The 18662-nt window shown below is 44.4% G+C and overlaps 1 protein-coding gene across 3 annotated transcripts in view; it reads left to right on the top strand.

Moving 5' to 3' along the window:
- The window catches only part of LOC140741713 (monoglyceride lipase-like), a 95844-nt gene that overhangs the window by 1661 nt on the left and 75521 nt on the right, over positions 1-18662 (top strand). The window contains exon 1 of one of the 3 annotated variants that reach the window (XM_073072006.1): positions 226-311. The exons of the other annotated variants lie outside the window; for them this stretch is intronic. The gene's annotated coding sequence lies outside the window, so the exon portion shown is untranslated. Of the gene's footprint in view, positions 1-225; positions 312-18662 lie in introns of those variants that run through there. 3 annotated transcript variants of the gene reach the window in all.

Raw genomic sequence — 18662 nt, 5'->3', positions numbered from 1 at the left:
AGCTGTTTTCATTCCGCTGTTGAATGAGAAAATCAAACCCCGTTTATCCAATTAATAAGGACAGGGACTGGGATATAAATCTCTTTGGATTAAAGGCGCGGTTGGATAATCAATGTGAAGGTCAAAGGATACGCGGGCTCGTTTATTGCACGGGCAATTCTCTCTTGTGTGCCCTCTTTTACAACCGTGGGGCGGCACGGTAGAGTAGCGGTTAGCATAACGCTTTTCCAGAACCAGAGACCTGAGTTCGATTCTCGCTGCTGTCCGTAAAGAGTTTAACCAAATTGGTGCGGATAGGTTATTTCTGTCAGGTAAGAGGTTATCGGCGCCAATGCACGGGCCAAGAGAGCGATGAAGTAAAGGGAAACCTAGGCACTTTCTAGAGTAGGTGGCATGGTCGGCACAGCATTGTGGGCCGAAGGGCCTGTAATGCGGCTGTAGATTTCTGTGTTCTATGTTCTAGAACCACCAGACCCAAAAACAGTTACATCCATCCTAAAGCCGTCAGACTGATCAACACCTCCACCCATCAACCCGTCCCACCGCCCTCACCACCACATCACCTAGCGTGGCTTCGTCTATGTGTATAACAGTTACTTGTGTTTTATTGTGCTGATTGTGTTTTAATGCTGCACACGACCCAGAGTAACAATCTTTTCGTTCTCCTTTGCACTCCTATACTGAAGAACGACAACAAACAATCTTGAATTCTCCCCTGAGCAATTAAAAAAAATTGTGGCATCTTTGTTCACTCTACAAGTTTCTCTCTCTCTCTTTCTGTCCCGATCGGATCGCCCTAGATTTGGTCGCCGTGCCTTCTGATTCCCACGCTATGGATTCCTGAATTTCCCGTCCTTCCGCCCTCTCCTCCCAGGTAAAGATCTTCCAGACAGTTCGCCTCACTAACACGATGGTCTCCGCCAACTTTTACTTCGCCTTCCTGGGCCGTGCATTAACCTGATGTTAGCGCCGTGACCTGGAACATCTTTGCATATGCACTGCCGTACTTTTGAAAACTAAGTCGCTACATTGGCTTATTATTGTCACATGCTCTGAGATGCTGGGAAAGACTTCGTTTCGCATGCCATCCTGGCAGATTATGACACAGTGCATCGAGGGGAAGCAACGGGAATAGAGCGTCACTAACAAGAGAGAATCTGCAGATGCTGGAAATTCAAAGCAACGCACACAAAACGCTGGAGGAACTCAGCAGGCCAGGCAGCATCTATGGAAAAGAGTAAACAGTTTCAAGCTGAGTCCTGAGGAAGGGTCTGAAAAACATGGACTGTTTACTCTTTTCCGTTGATGGTGTCTGTCTTGCTGAGTTCCAACTGCATTTTGAGTGTGTTGCAGAGAACGGAGTGTAACAGGTACCTAGAAGAGCAGGCAGGCAGGCAGGCAATAAAGCGCAAGTTATAATGAGGTAGATTGTGAGGTCCAGAGTCCACCTTCACGAAATAGGAGACCACACAACAGTCTTACAACACCTGGGTGGAAGTTGTCCTCCAGCCTGGTGGTAGATGCCTTCAGGCTTGGTGTCCGTTCAAAGTTTCGACTCTTTACTCTTTTCCAAAAAGTGGAAAAGATCCTCCAGCATTTTGTGAGCACCGCTTTGTATCTTCTGCCCGATGGGAGGGGGGGAGAAGAGAGAATGTCTGGGGTGGGTGGGGTCCTTGTTCAAAGAAAATTTATTAGCAATGTACAGATATGTCAGCACAAACAACCATGACTTTCATTTTCTTGCAGGCATTCACAGTAAGTACAAATAAATGAAGATGATAATAATGATAAATATCGAGAACAGGAAATGAAGAGTCCTTGAAAGCGAGCCCTTAGTTCAGTGTTGGGGTGAGTGAAGCTATCCCCTCTGTTCAAGAGCCTATTTGAACAGAGAAGTTTAGATGGAGTCCGTAGAGGGGAGGCTGGCTCCTGTGATATGTTGAGCTGTATCCATAACACTGCAGTTTCTTACACTCCAGGGCAGAACAGTCGTTGTAACAAGCCCTGATGCCCCAGGATGGGATACGTTATGTGGTGCTTCAATAAAAAAATGGTCATTGTTGTTGAAATGTGGAATTATATAGAACCTAGAACATACAGCTCAGGAACAGGGCCCTTCATCCCACTGGATTGTGCCAAACTAGTTAAACTAGTAAACCCCAATTACTCTGATCCCTTCTGCCTTCGGTCCATATCATAGAAACATAGAAAACCTACAGCACAATACAGGCCCTTCGGCCCACAAAGTTGTTCTGAACATGTCCCTACCTTAGAAATTACTAGGCTTACCCATAGCCCTCCATTTTACTAAGCTCCACGTACCTATCTAAAAGTCTCTTAAAAGACCCTATCGTATCCGCCTCCACCATCGTTGCCGGCAGCACGTTCCACACACTCACCACTCTCTGAGTAAAAAAACTTACCTCTGAGATCTCCTCTGTACCTACTCCCTTAAACCTGTGTCCTCTTGTGGCAACCATTTCAGCCCTGGGAAAAAGCCTCTGACTATCCACATGATCAATGCATCTCATCATCTTATACACCTCTATCAGATCACCTCTCATCCTCTGTCGCTCCAAGGAGAAAAGGCTGAGTTGACTCAACCTATTCTCATAAGGCATGCTCCCCAATCCAGGCAACATCCTTGTACATCTCCTCTGCACCCTTTCTATAGTTTGCACATCCTTCCTGTAGTGAGGTGACCAGAACTGTGAGCACAGTACTTCAAGTGGGGTTTGAACAGAGTCCTATATAGCTGCAACATTAACTCCATTCTGTGCACATTCACATGCCTATGTAAGAGACTCTTAACACCTCTGTCCTAGGTGTCTCTGTCACCACCCCTGGTAGCACATTACAGGCATCTGCCACTTTCTGTGCAAAAAACACCTTGCATCTCCTTTGAAATTCCCCCTACACCTGAAATGCATGCCCTATAGTATTAGACATTTTGGCCCAAAAAGATACTGGTGGTCTACACTATCCATGCCTCTTGTAATTTTATAAACTCCTATCAGGACTCCCCTCAGCCTCCGCTGAACCAGAGGAAATAACCCACGTTTGTCAGAATCAGGTTTATTATCACTGACATGTCTTGAAATTTGTTGTTTTGCAGCAGCAGTACATTTAAAAATACTATAAGTTACAATAAGAAACTCGAGAAAGTCTGCAGATGCTGGAAATCTGAAACAACACCCACAAAATGCTGAAGGAACTCAGCAGGTCAGGCAGCATCTACGGAAGAGAATAGTTAGTCAATGTTTTGGGCCCAGACCCTTCTTCAGGACTGAGAAGGAAGCGGGAAGATGCCAAAATAAAAAAGGCGGAAGGGGAAAGAGGCTAGCTGGAAGATGATAGGTGAAGCCAGGTGAGTGGGAAAGGTCAAGGCTGGATAAGAAGTAATCTGATAGAAGAGAAGAGTGGACCATAGAAGAAAGGGACAAGGGAGAGGATCCAGGAGGATGTAACAGGCAGCTGGGAAGAGGGAAAAGGTCAGAGCGGGGAATAGAGAAAGGGGAGGGGAAGTTTGTTTGTCGGAAGGAGAACTCGGTATTCATGCCATCAGGTTGAAGGCTACCCAAATGGAATATGAGGTGTTCCTCTTCTGTCTCAGGGGTGACCTTTCTTATAAGAAGTATACAAGTGCAAAAAGAGAGCAAAATGGTAAGGCAGTGTAATGAATTCATGGACCGCTCAGAAATCTGATGGCAGAAGGGGAGAAGCTGTTTCTAAAACATAGAGTATGTGTCATCAGGCTCCTGTACCTCCTCCCTGATGGTAACAATGAGAAGAGGGCATGTCTTGAGTGGGGGAGGGGGGGGAGGTCCTTAAAGATGGATGCTGTCTTTTTTGAGACAGCACCTTTCAAAGATGTCCTCGATGGTGGGGACATCCTCTTGCCCTCTTCAAAAGCTCTTCTGCAACCTTTCCAAATTCTCCACACCCTTCCTATAATGGGGCGATCAGAACCGAATCCAATGCTCCAGTTACAAGGGAAAATTCTGCAGTTAGTTTGCAAGAGCACAGACAGAGGATAATTGGCAAAAGTCACCAGGGGAGATATGATGATTATTTCAGGCAGTGGGTAGTCTGATTTCCAGAGCACTGCCCTGTAAAGGTGAATGGAGCAGATTCACCAGGAGTTTCCATAAATGGATACTGGCCTCAGGTTTGCCTGGACCACTGGAAAATCTGAGTTGGTGGGAATTATCGGTTAAATCTTTTAAAGGGCCAGCAGAGAGAAATGATAGCTGTCACTTTCCTTTGGGTTACAGAACAGGACAACTACAACCTTTATGCCCTGATGCAAGGTTTTGACCCAGAACATGTCTATCCCACGTCCCCTCTCCCGTGCTCCAACTCTGCAGAGTCCTACTGCATAGACACAGGCCATTTGGCCCATCTGGTCCCTGCCAAATATGTTGCACAGCAATCTGGTCTTATCTGCTCACTTTTGGCCCGTAGCTCTCGAAACCTCCCCTATCAGTGCAATTACCTAAATGGCTTTCAAAATTGCTAATATGCCTGACTCAACCACTATTTCTGGCAGCTCACTCCAAATATGCACCTCCATTTGTGTGAAGAAGCTGCCCTGGACTTCCCTTTTAAATCTCTTGCCTCTGATCCTAAACCAATGACCTCTTGTTTTTAGTATCCCCCTCCCTGGGGGAGAAAAAGACACATCTTTCACTCTGCCCATGCCCCTCATGATCTTATTCGCCATTATCAGGTCACTTCTCAAATGTCGGCTGTTTACTCTTTTCCATAGATGCTGCCCGGCCCCCTGAGGTCTTCCAGCATTTTGTGTGTATTACCTTGATTTACAGCATCTGCAGATTTTCTCTTGTTTGCACTTCTTAATCTCCTATGTTCCAAGGAAGAAAGTCCTAGTCTGCATAACCTCTCTTTGTAACGCCAAGTCCAGGCAACATCATGGTAAATCTTTTCTGCGTGTTTTTTAGTTTCATAGCATCTTTCCTTTTAATAGAGTTACCAAAACTCTACATAATAATAAACACAGCCCTGTCAAAGTCTAGTACAACTACAGCATAACTTCCTGACTCGTACACTCAGTAACCTGTGTGTTGAAGGCCAGTGTGCCAAATGCCTTCTTCACCATCCTGTCTACCTGTGATACTGCTTTCAGTGAATGGCGGACTTGCATCCCTGGGTCCCTCTGTCCCACAATACTCCCGAGGGTCCTACCATTCACTGTATAAGTCCTACCCTGGTTTGACCTTCCAAAATGCAATACTTCACAGTTATCTGGGCTGAAAGCTGTTATAAAGCATTGATAGGGAATTGCTTCTGTATGTTCACTTTCACATGCTGTGTGATTTATTGGCAATAATGTCTTTGACTTGAAACCAAAGTGCTGATTATAGACTACAGGAGGAAGAGTAAAAGGTCCAGGAGCCAGTTCCCCTTAGGGGATTAGAGCTAGAACTTTAATTTAATTGGAGTTATCGTTTTAGACAGTCTATTCTGAGATCAGCATGTAAGTGCCATTACATAGAAGGCACGGCAGTACCTCCACTTGCTTAGAAGTTTTGTGTAGATTTGGCCTGTCACCTAAAGCTCTGGCAAACTTCTGTGGATGCACAGTGGAGAGTGTCCTAACTGGTTGCACCAAGGCCTGGTGTGGAAACGTCAATGCCAAGGAACGGAACAGAAAGTAGTGGATACAGCCCTGTTGATCACAAGAAAAACCCTCCCCACCACTGAATACATTTACATGGAGCGCTGCCACAAGAAGGCAATATCCATCGTCAAGGACCCCCACCACCCAGAGCATGCTTTCTTCTTGGAGGAGGTTCAGTGAGCCTCCCATCACTAGGTTCGGGAGCAGTTGCTGTATTTCCCTACAACCATCAGGCTCCTGAACCACTGAGGATAACTTCTGTCACCACAACTCTGACCGGATTCTCCACGGATTGCACAATTTGCCTTTTGCACATTGGTTGTTCTACAGTCTTTATTTATTCAAGATTGTTTAACGTTATTTCCAGTACACAAGTATAAAGGAGAACAAAATAATGTTTACTCTGGATCTGATGCAGCACAAAAAAACACAATAAGGTAAAGAACACGATATTAAACAAAACACAATACATTAGGCAGCTTATTTACGTCAATTGATTCTATGTTCCTAAGGTGACACTAGGCACAGGAGCGTCTGTATATAAGGTGACTCTGACAGGAGATGAGAAAGTAGTGGTAGTTGGGGGTGTGGAGGGGTGGGTTAGTGGGTGGAGGTGTTGATCAGTCTTACTACTTGGGGAAAGTAACTGGCTTTGAGTCTGGTGGTCCTGTTGTAGTTGCACTCCCTAATGGGAGTGGGACGAACAGTCCATGAGCAGGGTGGTTGGGGTCCGTCATGATGTTACTGGCCCTTCTCCAGCACTTTCCTGTGTATATGTCCTTGATGGTGGGTAGGCTGGTGCCGGTGATGCGTTGGGCAGTTTTCACCACCCGTTGTAGAGCCTCCCTGCCTGCCACAGTGCAGTTTCTGTACCAAGCAGTGATGCAGTTTGTTAGGATACTCTCACCAGCACATGAAGGGAGTATAGATGTGCAAAGTCCAGCTCTCTTCAGCCTCCCCGGAAAGTAGAGGTGTTGGTGAGCTTTCCTGATTGTGTTGGATGTGTTCTGGGACCGTGAGAGGTTGTGCTCTCCTGGGAGTTTGAAACTGCTCGCAGTTTCCACTGCCGTGGTGCTGATGTAAAGAGGGGTGTGAGTGGTGCGAGCCCTCCTGAAGTCGATAACCATCACCTTTTGTTGATGTTGAGGAAGAAGTTATTTGCCTGGTAGCAGGCCTTGAGCTCTTCCACCTCCTCTCTGTAGGCCGTCTCTTCACTATGGCATCTGTGTAGAGCGGTTCTGTCGGTAAGCAGACTGGTGTCCAGTGTGACAGCAATGGAGTTTTGTACAGTTTTTCCATAAACTTGATTGTATTTCTCAGTGTTCCTGTAAATTCCTACAAGCAAATATATCTCAAGTTTGTACAGTATGTGGTGACATAAACGTTACTTTGATAGTGAGTTTACTTTGACTTTGAGGGGCAGGTTCTATTGTAGAGTAGCAGATCCAGAGTACATACCAACATCAGTGCAATGGTGTCTAGACTATATTCATGATTTTGTTTGAAAGTCCCTGCTCTTCTTTGAAATGGTCCTATGAGTTTCTTTTATGCCTGTTTAAGAGGACTTTTCATTCAAGAGGCAGCACCTTGAATGTTAGTGGTCCTTAAGAAAATGAGGACAGGAGAGGCAGCAGAGACAAGGCTCCTCAGTAAATATGAGGTAGCCATGAATTTGTGCATAGGCAAAGATAACGTAAATTTATTAGCAAAGTATGCATATTGCACCATATACTACCTTGGGATTGATTTATTTTCTTGTAGGCATTTACAGGAAAATAAAGAAATGCAATAGAATTTATGAAAACAATACATAAGCAAGGACAATCAACCAATGTGTAGAATAGTGGTTCCCATCCTGGGGCCCACGGAGCTCTTGCTTAATGGTATTGGTCCATGCGTAAAAAAAGTTGGGAACTCCTGGTGTTGAAGAAGAGAAATAGTGCAAATAAAAATGAAATATTGAGAATGGGTTGTAGAGTCCTTGAAAGTGAATCTGTAGGTTGTGAAATCAGTTCAGAGTTGTGGTTAGTGATGTTATCCACACTGGTTCAAGAGCCTGATGGTTGTAGGGCAATAACTTCTTGAACCTGGTGGTGTGGGACCTAAGGCTCCTGCACCTCCTGTCAAAATGTCTTTTAAAGGGTATTGTTGGAGTATTGTGTTCAGTTCTGGTCACTTCATCATAGGAAGGACGTGGAAGCTTTAGAGAGGGTGCAGAGAATAGTTACCACAATGCGGTGTCTTATGAGGATAGATTGAGCATGCTGCAGCTTTTCTGTTTGGAGTGAAGGAGGATGAGAGGTGACTTGATAGAGTTGTATAAGATGATAAGAGACAAGTGGACAGCCAGCACCTTTTTCCCAGGATGAAACTGGCTAAAATTAGAGGACATAATTTTAAGATGTTTGGTGTAAATTATAGCGGTGTTGTCAGAGGTAGATTGTTTACAGAGTAGTGAGTGCAGGGAATGCACTGATAGGGCTGCTGGTTGAGGTAGATACGTTGGGGACATATAAGAGACTCTTAGATAGGCACAAGGGTGATAGAAAAATGGAGGGTTATGTAGGAGGGAAGGGTTTAATTGATCTTGGAATAGGTTAAAAGGTTGGCACAACATCATGGGATAAAGGGCCTGTACTGTGCTCTACTGTTCTATTTTCTATGGTGATCAAGTTACAGTGCCTGCAAAGACCATTACTGATGAACCAGCTGAGATTTTTCATTTTCCCCTCTGAAATAAGACTTGAACTTAGCAACCTTCTGACTCAAGAGTGACAGTACTTTCCCACAAAGGCACGGCTCAATGCCAGACATGTCCTGCCTTGTTACTGCGGTCAGAGTAGGAGTGTAGGCGTGTGGATGCTCGGTTTGGGAATTCTTCAATGCCAGGGCTGCTGAGTCCAGTAATGAACTGGGAGATGGAATACAAGGGCCAGTCCTCCATTGTGCAGAGCGGGGCTGCCACATGAAGTATGTGGGAGTAGGTGGACCAGGGGTCAAATACACTGCCAAAAAAAAAACGAACAAAGAAAAGCTTTGAGTTTCAAAGATTTGGAGAGAAAACAAAAGTTTCAAACATCTTAGAACTCCAAGCTGAAGTAAATTTGTCTCCTTCAGAGTTCTGGAGTAAATCATAGGGGATTGTAGGCCTCTGTTAGTCTCAATAGACTATGGATTTGCGCCTTGGAAAGTTTCCAGGGCGCAAGCCTGGGCATGTTTTTTTATGGAAGACCAGCAGTTGCCCAAGCTGCAAGTCTCTCCTCTCCACGCCACCGACGTTGTCCAAGGGAAGGACATTAGGACCCATTCAGCTTGGCACCGGTGTCGTTGCAGAGCGATGTGTGGTTAAGTGCCTTGCTCAGAGAGACACACACACAGCCACAGCCAAGGCTCGAACTAGCAACCTTCAGATCACTAGATCTGAAGGCCTTAACCACTTGGCCACACGCCAACAGCATAGGGGACAGTCCCTGGAGCTATCAGTAAGACTTACTGTCTTACTATTACCACTAAACCTGTGTAAATTCATGACGGGCACTGATAGGGTCAATGCAGATGGGGAAATTGGGAGGTTGTAGCAAAGCTCCTACGTGTAGGCTTTACTCTGAGTGTATAGACTATGGCTAGAAAGTATATTTTATTACCTTAGGACTTCCAAAGTACTAAGGTAATACTTTAGTACATAAAGTACTAATACTAAATACTTGAAGTATTTAGTATTTTATTGGAGGTACTTAACATAGTACTTTGTTAAAATTCCCACACTGGATTTGGCTTTAGGGGCTGGACAAACTTCTCTGAGGTTCACCACCTTGTTGTGGTGGAGAGGCTTGTGAGTTCCTTAGATCCTGAGAGCAATGCTGTCTGGAGCTTAACTCCTGGTAGGGTCACCCATGATGGGAAGGTCAAGGGGGAGGTTTCAGACAAAGAACGACCCAACCAAGAGCTCATTGATGGAGCTGATAGGAGATGACGCATAACAATGGCAGTGACGGGTCCCCAGACGTCTTGCATTCCATGCCACTGGACCCTGACCTGATCTGTCAAGGACCATGTGGTGGCTGCCCATGTATCAGTCACCTCATGTTAAACAAAGTCACACACAGGCATTCTCCATTAAGAAAATCCACCCTAACACCCTTGTTATGTGGAGGCCAAGTCATTGGGTGCATTTACTTACTTCAGTAATTATCTAGGGTTACCCATCGCCCTCTATTTTTCTAAGCTCCATGTACCTATCCAGGAGTCTCATAAAAGACCCTATCCTATCCACCTCCGCCACTGTCGCTGGCAGCCCATTCCACACACTCACCACTCTCTGAATAAAAACTTACCCCTGATGTCTCCACTGTACCTATTTCCAAGCACCTTAAAACTGTGCCCTCTCGTGCTAGCCATTTCAGCCCTGGGAAAAAGCCTCTGACTATCCACACGATCAATGCTTCTCATCATCTTATACACCTCTTTCAGGCCACCTCTCATCCTCTGTCGCTCCAAGAAGAAAAGGCCAAGTTCACTCAACCTATTCTCATAAGGCATGCTCCCCAATCCAGGCAACATTCTTGTAAATCTCCTCTGTACCCTTTCTATAGTTTCCACATTCTTCCTGTAGTGAGGTGACCAGAACTGAGCACAGTACTCCAAGTGGGGTCTGACCAGAGTCCTATATAGCTGTATTATGTGTGACTGAATGGCCTAACTCTTCTTCTATGTCTTACAGTCTTACTATTACCGCTAAACCTGTGTAAAATCATGACAGGCACCGATAGGGTCAATACAGATGGGGAGCCGAGAACCAGAGGGCATAGGGTTGAACGTGCGAGGGAAAAGATTTACTAGGAACTTGAAGGGCAGCATTTTCTCTGTTACTGTCCAGAAAGTATTGCCGGAGGAAGTGGTTGAGGCAGTTACATTAACCACATTTAACAGGTATATGAAACTGGAAAATCAAGTTCAAGCTCAAATTTAATTGACATTTAACCAAAGGTGAATGCAGCTGAATGAACAATTGTTCTTCTTGGGCCAAGGCGTGTCACACAGTACCTACAGTCACAGACAGCACTCAGCACGTATAGTTACAACAGCACATACAGTCACACAACAAAATCAGCGCATGCGGCACGGCCTGAAGATTGATGGTGTCCTGGAGCCACATTTCTGCAAGAACACGCACGTAGTGGTTTCTCATCCTGTGCTGGGTCAGGCACAGAACAAGGCCATCATGCTTGCCATCAAGGGAGAGAGGTTCGAAGAGCTGCAGCCCTGCATAAACAATGAAGTTGCAGGCAATAGTAATCCATGCACAGCAAGATCCCACAACTAACAAAGTGATACACAAGAAGACCTTGTTTGAGTGGTTACGGATGAAGGAGATAAAACAGGGAGTACGCTGGGAAAGAATTATCTTACTTTCTTTTAGAAAATAAGCTTTAGCTTCTGTTGTTACGCCACAGGTGATATTTATTTATTGAAATTCAGCGTGGAATAGGCCCTTATTTGTAAATGTGACAAATAAAACTAATCTTTAGCTAAATTGGACTGCAAGATCTTCCTCTTTGGTGAAGTAAAGGTGGACGTGATACCTGAACGAAACTCCAGTAATTCAGTTTCTGTTATATCAGGGTGGGTGAGGATAGAACAGAAGGAACTGACTGGAAGTTGAGGCCCAAATTTCAAATTCCTGATGAGCAAGTCCAGGGATCAATGCCAGAGGTAGGCACCTAAAGGTTGAAGACTAGTGAGTCCAGAGGTCAAGGCCCAAAGGTCAAAGCCTCTGGGTCAGCGTGTCCAGAAATCCAAGGAATGATGCCTGTGGATTCAGATCAGGGTCTGAAGGCTGGAGGTGGCCTGTCTTGGGGTTGGAGGCTTGTCTATGTGTGTGAGTGGGCGGAGTAGTCGGAAGCGTGGGAAAGGGGGATATTCTTCTGCTGCTGTTGTTGTTGTTCTGTTGAACATTGTGGGCAAACTATGTTGGTGCTAGAATGTGTGGCAGCACATGTGGGCTGCCCCAGCACATCCTTGGGTTGTGTTGATTGTGAATGCAAAAAATGCTTTTCGCTGTATGTTTTGATGTATTTGTGGTGAATAAATGAATCTGACTCTGAATCTGCATCTGAACTTGTACACTATTTACAAATGACCTTGAGAAAATCAAGTCACAGTAAATTTATGATCAAAGGATGTATATGTCATCAGATGCCAACTTCAGATTCATTTTCCCATGGGCGTTTACTGGAAAGTAAAGAATTATGAAAACTGTACATAAACAAAGACGGACAAACAAACAATGTTCAAAGGATGACAACTCATACAAATAGAAAAAGAAACCCATGCATTGGAGCAGAATAAGGCCATTCGGCCAATCGAGTATACTCTTCCATTCCATCATGGCTGATTTGATTATCCTTCTCAATCCCATTCTCCTGCCTTTTCCAAATAACTTTTGACCCCCTGACTAATTAAGAACCTATCAACCTCCACTTTAAATTCTGTAGCAAAGAATTCCACAGATTCACCACTCTCTGGCTAAGCAAATTCCTCCTCATCTGTGTTCTACCGAGAATATGAGTTGTAGAGCCCTTAAAGGCCAGCCTTTAATCTGTGAAATCAGTTCAAAGCTGAGGTGAGTGAAGTTATCCACGCTGGCCAGGAGTCTGATGGTTTCTGAACCTGGTGGTGTGGAGACCTGAGGGTCCTGTACCCCCTGCCTGATGGTAGAAGCGGAAAGAGAGCATGGCCTGGATGGCCGGGGCAGTATTGCAACAACTGTGTCCTGTTATTGCATGCACCAAGTCTCCGGAGAAACATAGGTGGTAGATATGGAGTAGCCTTATGAGACACGGCAGGTATCACGTTGAGACCCTTTTGGAGGAAGAGGCCCGCAAAATATTACATGATGTTTTATCTGGTAAAGATCAAAGGACAATTCTATATTTACAATGTATCTACAATACTACCCATTGAATTCCGTATAACTTTCACGCCTCCTTCTTCATACCCACACTACAAACACCCAAATGAATTTTAAATCATCATTTTCTGGTCTTCCAATTCTGTGGTTCTCACCTTTTAGGAACCCATTGTCCAGAGCTGTGTTTTAAATTTAATCTACACACTATATTCAGATCTGAGGATTGGTGGCTGAAGTTAAAATTTGCTAACTTCCCAAGTCCAGAATATGCTATAACATGTCCCAAGTAGGAACGGAGGTAAGGTGGGGTAGAGAATGGACAATGCTGCAGAGAGAAATATCCAGGCTAATGGATCTGTGGAACTTTTAGACTAAGCAATTCAGTGAAAGGTCAATTTGGATCATTAGCCCAATGTATGGATGCTTGGGGAAGTGCTGATTGCAGGCTGATTAATCACGTCTGAAGAAAAGTAGTATGCAGCAGGGGATTTGGTTGACACTGGTTCTTGTAAACTGGACGATTCAGGCATCCCATACTGTATTCAAAATGTCAAACTGGCTGGTGGATTCATTTAGTGTCAGCAATTGTCCTGACCTGCCTATGTATGTTAATTATGTTGGTACTTCATCATAGGCAGTTTGCAAAGTGGATTTAAAATGCAGATAAAGTCAGTGTCATGATCTGAACACTAAATAAGAGCTGGAGTCTTACAGCACAGAAGTAGGCTCTTCAGCCCATCTGGTCCATGCAGACCAAGATTCCCATCTACCAATCAGAATCAGGTTTCTTATCACTGACGTACATCATGAAATTTAAAACTACAGATGCTGGAAAACCAGAGCAACACAGACAAAATGCTGGAGGAACTCAGCAGATCAGGCAGCATCTATGGAAGCGAATAAACATTTTGGGCTGATACCCTTCATCAGGTCCTACCTGGTCTGCTGAGTTCCTCCAGCATTTTATGTGTGTTGTCATGAAATTTGTTGTGTTGCAGCAACAGCGCTTTCACAAAGTGCACTGGCAATATCAGAACCCAATTGCGGAGGAAAGACAGACTCTGATGTAGAGATGATGACCAGAGTTTATTCTTAATAATGCCTAAAGAATTTACAATAAGTGGCTTGATCGAGTGACACTGAGAGAAGTAACATTCTCTAAACTAGGACCCTATGATTAGCGATAATCAGGTATCCACTTAAATAACACAAGTAAGCACGAATCTCTGAGCCTATCCAGAATAAACTTAACAAGCTTCAGCAAGAGGCACCAAGAGACTGCATTATAAAAAGAGAGTCGCTTGAGAAGAACACAAGGATCTCTAAATGACTAATGACTCTCGTTAAGCAACAATTAACCAATTCGAGTGCTCTAAAAACCTCAGAGCCCAACACTCTCCGGCACCTCACACAAGCCCAAAGAACTCATTATGTTACAATTAGTTAATGTCTGTCCCGAGCCTTATAGGCTCATCATGCTGGTGCTTATGCTGGGTTTCCGTGGCAAGAAGCGACTGAGAGTACAAGATTACCCCCCCCCCCCCCCCCGGATAGGACGCCAGTCTATCGCGAAGTTAACCCCCAGCATTTTGTCCGGTACCCATTTTCATCTGGGTCGATTGGAACAGTATGTGATTAAATGCCTTACTCAAGGACACAACACATTGCCTTGGCTGGGGCTCGAACTCACGACCTTCAGATCGCTAGTCCAACACCTTAACCACTTGGCCACGCGCCACACATTACTTTACAATGCAATACATAAAAATTACCATGAATTACATCAAGAATATATAAAATATAAATTAATAGTGAAAAAAGCAAAATAGTGGGGTTGTGTTCTTAGGTTAATGGACTGCTGAGAAATCTGATGGCAGAGGGAAAGAGCTGTTTATAAAACATTGAGTGTAGGTCTTCAGGCTCCTGGACCTCCTCCCTGATGATAGTAATGAGAAGAGGCATGCTCTGGGTGGTGGGGGTCCTTAATGATGGATGCCGTCATCTTGAAGATCCTGAAGATGTCCACTTTCTGAGGATGTCCTTGTTTGTGGGGAGGGTAGTGCCTGTGAAGCAATTGGCTAAGTCTACAACCCTCTGTGGTATTTTTCTAATTCTGTGCATTGGAGCCTAGAGAACAGACAGCGATGCAACCAGTCAGAATGCTCTCCACAATACATCTGTAGAAATTTGCTACAGTCTCTGACGGCATAAGAAATTTGCCTGAGTTTTCCCCATATCCCTCTTAAACCTTTTCATCCATGTACTTGTCTAAGTATCTTTTAAATGTTATTAATGTACCTGCCTCAACCATTTCCTCTGGCAGCTCATTCCATACACAGACCACCCTCAGGATAAAATAGTTGCCCTTCAGTTTCCTATTAAACCTCTTCCCTCTCACCTTAAACCTGTCCCCTCTGGATCTTGATTCCCCATTCCTGGGGAAAAGCCAGTATGCTTTCATCTTATCTTTATATCTCATGATTTTAAATATGTCCAATGTCACAGGAACTCTGTTAGGTTCTTGATAAATTTTCAGTAACTGTTACACAACTGGAATCGTTTTTGGATGGCGATCCTTCATCAAGATTGTCTTGGCCTGAACTGTCAGAATCAGAATCCAGTTTAATATCACTGGAATACATTGTGAAATTTGTTGTCTTTGTGGAAGAAGTACAATGTAATACATATTAATAGAAAAAATATATTTTTTTCTGTAATTCACTGTTTGTATCTGCTATCTGGTGGTGTAGTGGCATCCACACTGGACTTCAAAGCGAGTGGTCCCGGGTTCGAATCCAACCGGCTCCCTACACGCTTTCCATCCGTGCTGTGTTGAGCATTGAGCTATCAACTCAGCCTTGTAAAAAAAAACAGACAAAAAATACTAAAGAAATGGCAAGGTTGCCGCCGGATGCACCACAATGCATGGAGAGGGACAACAACAATAGATACTGTGAACCCCCATTGCTCAGGACATGCCTTCTCATTGATCATCAGGAAGGAGGTAAAGGAGCCTGAAGGCACACACTCAACGATTGTGGAACAGCTTCTTCCCCTCTTTATTTCTACTTTTGCATTACTTATTTAATTTAACTATTACATATATATTTAAAATAGTTAAGTACTGTATATATATTTATTAGTTTATCTATAAAATAGTTAAATTAAATAAGTAATGCAAAAATAGAAATTAAAAAGTAGTGAGGTAGTGTTCATGGGTTCAATGTCCATTCAGAAATCTGGTGGCAGAGGGGAAGCTGTTCCTGAATCGTTGGGTGTGTGCCTTCAAGCTTCTGAACCTCCTTCCTGATGGCAGCAATGAGAAGAGGGCATTTCCTGGGTGAGGGGGGTCCTTAATGATACCATTTTGAAAGATCAGTCCTTGGAGAACTCCTTGTTGACTGTTTATTCCACTTTGCAGTTGCTGCCTGATCTCCTGAGTTGTTCTGGCATGTTGTGTGTGTTGCTGCAGATTTCCACTATCTGCAGAAACTCTCGTAATTAATGAAATCATTTTCCGTGTGCTGTGATTATGAAACTGCCTGGGAGATTGGGGCCATCAAATGGAACAGAAATCTGAGTTGCCTTTTTAAACAAATTTCAATCCTTAGTCAAACAGACCAAAGATTTCTGAGTTTCTCTGTTGTGCGCAAGAGGGTGATTCACTGCATATGGAATTCTTGTAGTTGGACAGGAAGTTGGAATGGGAAGGGTAAAATCAAGTTGCCATGGTCCTTTGACAAACAAATAGCATAGAAGTTCTGAAGAGGGAGAAGTTACTTGGAAGAATTTTACTTGAAATGGTTTGGGAAGTTTCTTAAAGAATGGAGTGGAGAGGAAGCAAAAGACAGAATTAAAATAGTGGTGCACGCAGATGCAGCGGCTTCTACGGGGACAACCAAAGGTGGTGTTGTCTTTTATAAGCGTATTTGTTACAATTGCAAGACCCCACTGGAATTTAAAGTCAACCGCATCAGTGAGTTGCTCATTGGTGGAGTAACAGAAGGAACAGGATTTGGTATGGACCATGATGTTACTGCGTCAGAGAGGTGTCGGTGTATAAGGGAGGTGTGCAGCATAACAGCAAGTGATAGTCTTTTCTGATTGTAAGACCATTTTAGACATTGGTGGTGTGGAATGCTACAAGTCCAATTCACTGTTTTATTGGTGAATGGTGGGGACAGATGGCAAGGGAGCTGTAGGACTATGCCTTAAACTGCTGTGTTCCCTGTTTGCAGCTGCCCCGGAAAAAGGCATTGGAGTTGATGTGCTCCACTGGAGTGCCAGAGGTGGTGTTGTGTAGTGTCCATGCCTGAGTTGGTGCTGGCCTCCAATAAGATATATTGAACTGCAGACTGCTGCAACATTCATGGACTCAGGAACTGGTTCTTTTTTTGTGTGTGTGACTGTATTTTACTGCTGTCTTATATGTGCTTTGTGTGTCTTGCGCTGTGAATAACTGTTGGTACAGTGTTTTACACCTTGGCCCTGGAGTAACACTGTTTCATTTGGCTGTATTCATGTATGGTTGAATGACAATTAAACTTGAACTAGAACTGAAAGGCAGAACCACAAACATTGTTAACAGGGCCACGTGCAGAGCTCATGGTGTTACAAGAAAGATCCTAACGTGGACAGATTTTCTAACTGGCAGGAGGCAAAGAGTGGGTCCTTTCCTGGTTGGCTGCTGGTGTTCCACGGGGTCAACGTTGGGACTCTTTCTTTTCCTGTTATGTTAATTACCTGGATATCGGAATCGATGGGTTTGTGGCCAAGTTTGTGGAAGATACAGAGATGGGCAGAGGGGCAGGCAGTGCTGAAGAAAAGGGAATCTTAAATACAAGAGGTTCTGCAGGTGCTGGAAATCCAGAGCAACACACACAAAATGCTGGAGGAACTCAGCAGGGCGGGCAGCGTCTATGGAAATGAATAAACGTTGGATGTTTTGGGCCGAGACCCTTCATCAGGTCCTGCCCAACCTGCTGAGTTCCTCCAGCGTTTTATGTGCTTTGTCATGAAATTTGTCGTGTTGCAGCAGCAGCAGCACTGAAATGATGTGTGCTGGCAATATCAGAACCCAAGTGTGGAGGAAAGGCAGGCAAAGGCGACGAGAATTTATTCATAAGAATTCCAAAAGAACATCGGTAGCTTGTCCGAGCACCATCTCAAGAAGTAACATTCTCGAATCTAGGACTCTGTAATTAGCGCTAATCAGGTGTCCACTTAAATAATACAAGTAACACAGAATCCCCAAGCCTATCAGAATAAATTTAACAAGTTTAAGCAGAAAGCACCGGGAGACTGCATTACAAAGAGAAGCACTCAGGGAAAACACAAGGAACTTGTGTTAATGATGTGTGATGTTAATGAACTGGATGTAGGAATTGATGGCTTTTTGGCCAAGTTTGCAGATAAACAGAGGTGGATGGAGGGGTAGTGTTGAAGAAGCAGGGGGTTTTAAACACAAGAGGTTCTGCAGATTTCGGAATTCAAATGTGACATGCACAAAACGCTGGGTGATCCAGAATGTCTGGCAGCCTCCATGGAAATGAATAAGCTGTTGATGCTTTGGGCTGAGACTCTTCATCAGGACTGGGAAGGAAAGGAGAGGATGCCAGAATTAAAAGGTGATGGTGGGGGGCCGTGGAAAAGGGGAAGGAGGATGAACTAGCATGTGATAAGTGAAGCCATCTCAGTGGGAACGGTGAAGAGCTAAGAGGCCAGAGTTGCGTATAGAAAAGGAGGGAAGGGAAAGGAAAAATTACTGGAAGGAGAAATCAATGTTCATACCATCAGGGTGGAGGCTACCTAGGAGAAAATGAGATGTTGCTGCTCCACCTTGAGACTGGCCTCATCATGCCTTGGGGACAGGAATTAAAATGGTTGGCCGCAAGAACACTCCACTTTTGGCAGATACGGGGAGATGCTTGCCAAAGTAGTCCTTCAATTTACGTCAGGTTTCACCAGTGTAGAGGAAGCCACTTTGGGAACACCAGATACGGTAGGACGACCCCAACATAGAGTTTGGAAGATGAAATAGAGTGCAACATAGAAACAGGCCCTTCAGCCCTACTGGCCCATGCTGACCTGCAGATGCTAGAAATCAGAGTA

Source organism: Hemitrygon akajei, chromosome 19, assembly GCF_048418815.1.
Source record: "Hemitrygon akajei chromosome 19, sHemAka1.3, whole genome shotgun sequence".
NCBI lineage: Eukaryota > Metazoa > Chordata > Chondrichthyes > Myliobatiformes > Dasyatidae > Hemitrygon > Hemitrygon akajei.
Note: the sequence above shows the minus strand (reverse complement) of the source record. Positions and strands in the feature narration are given on the sequence as shown.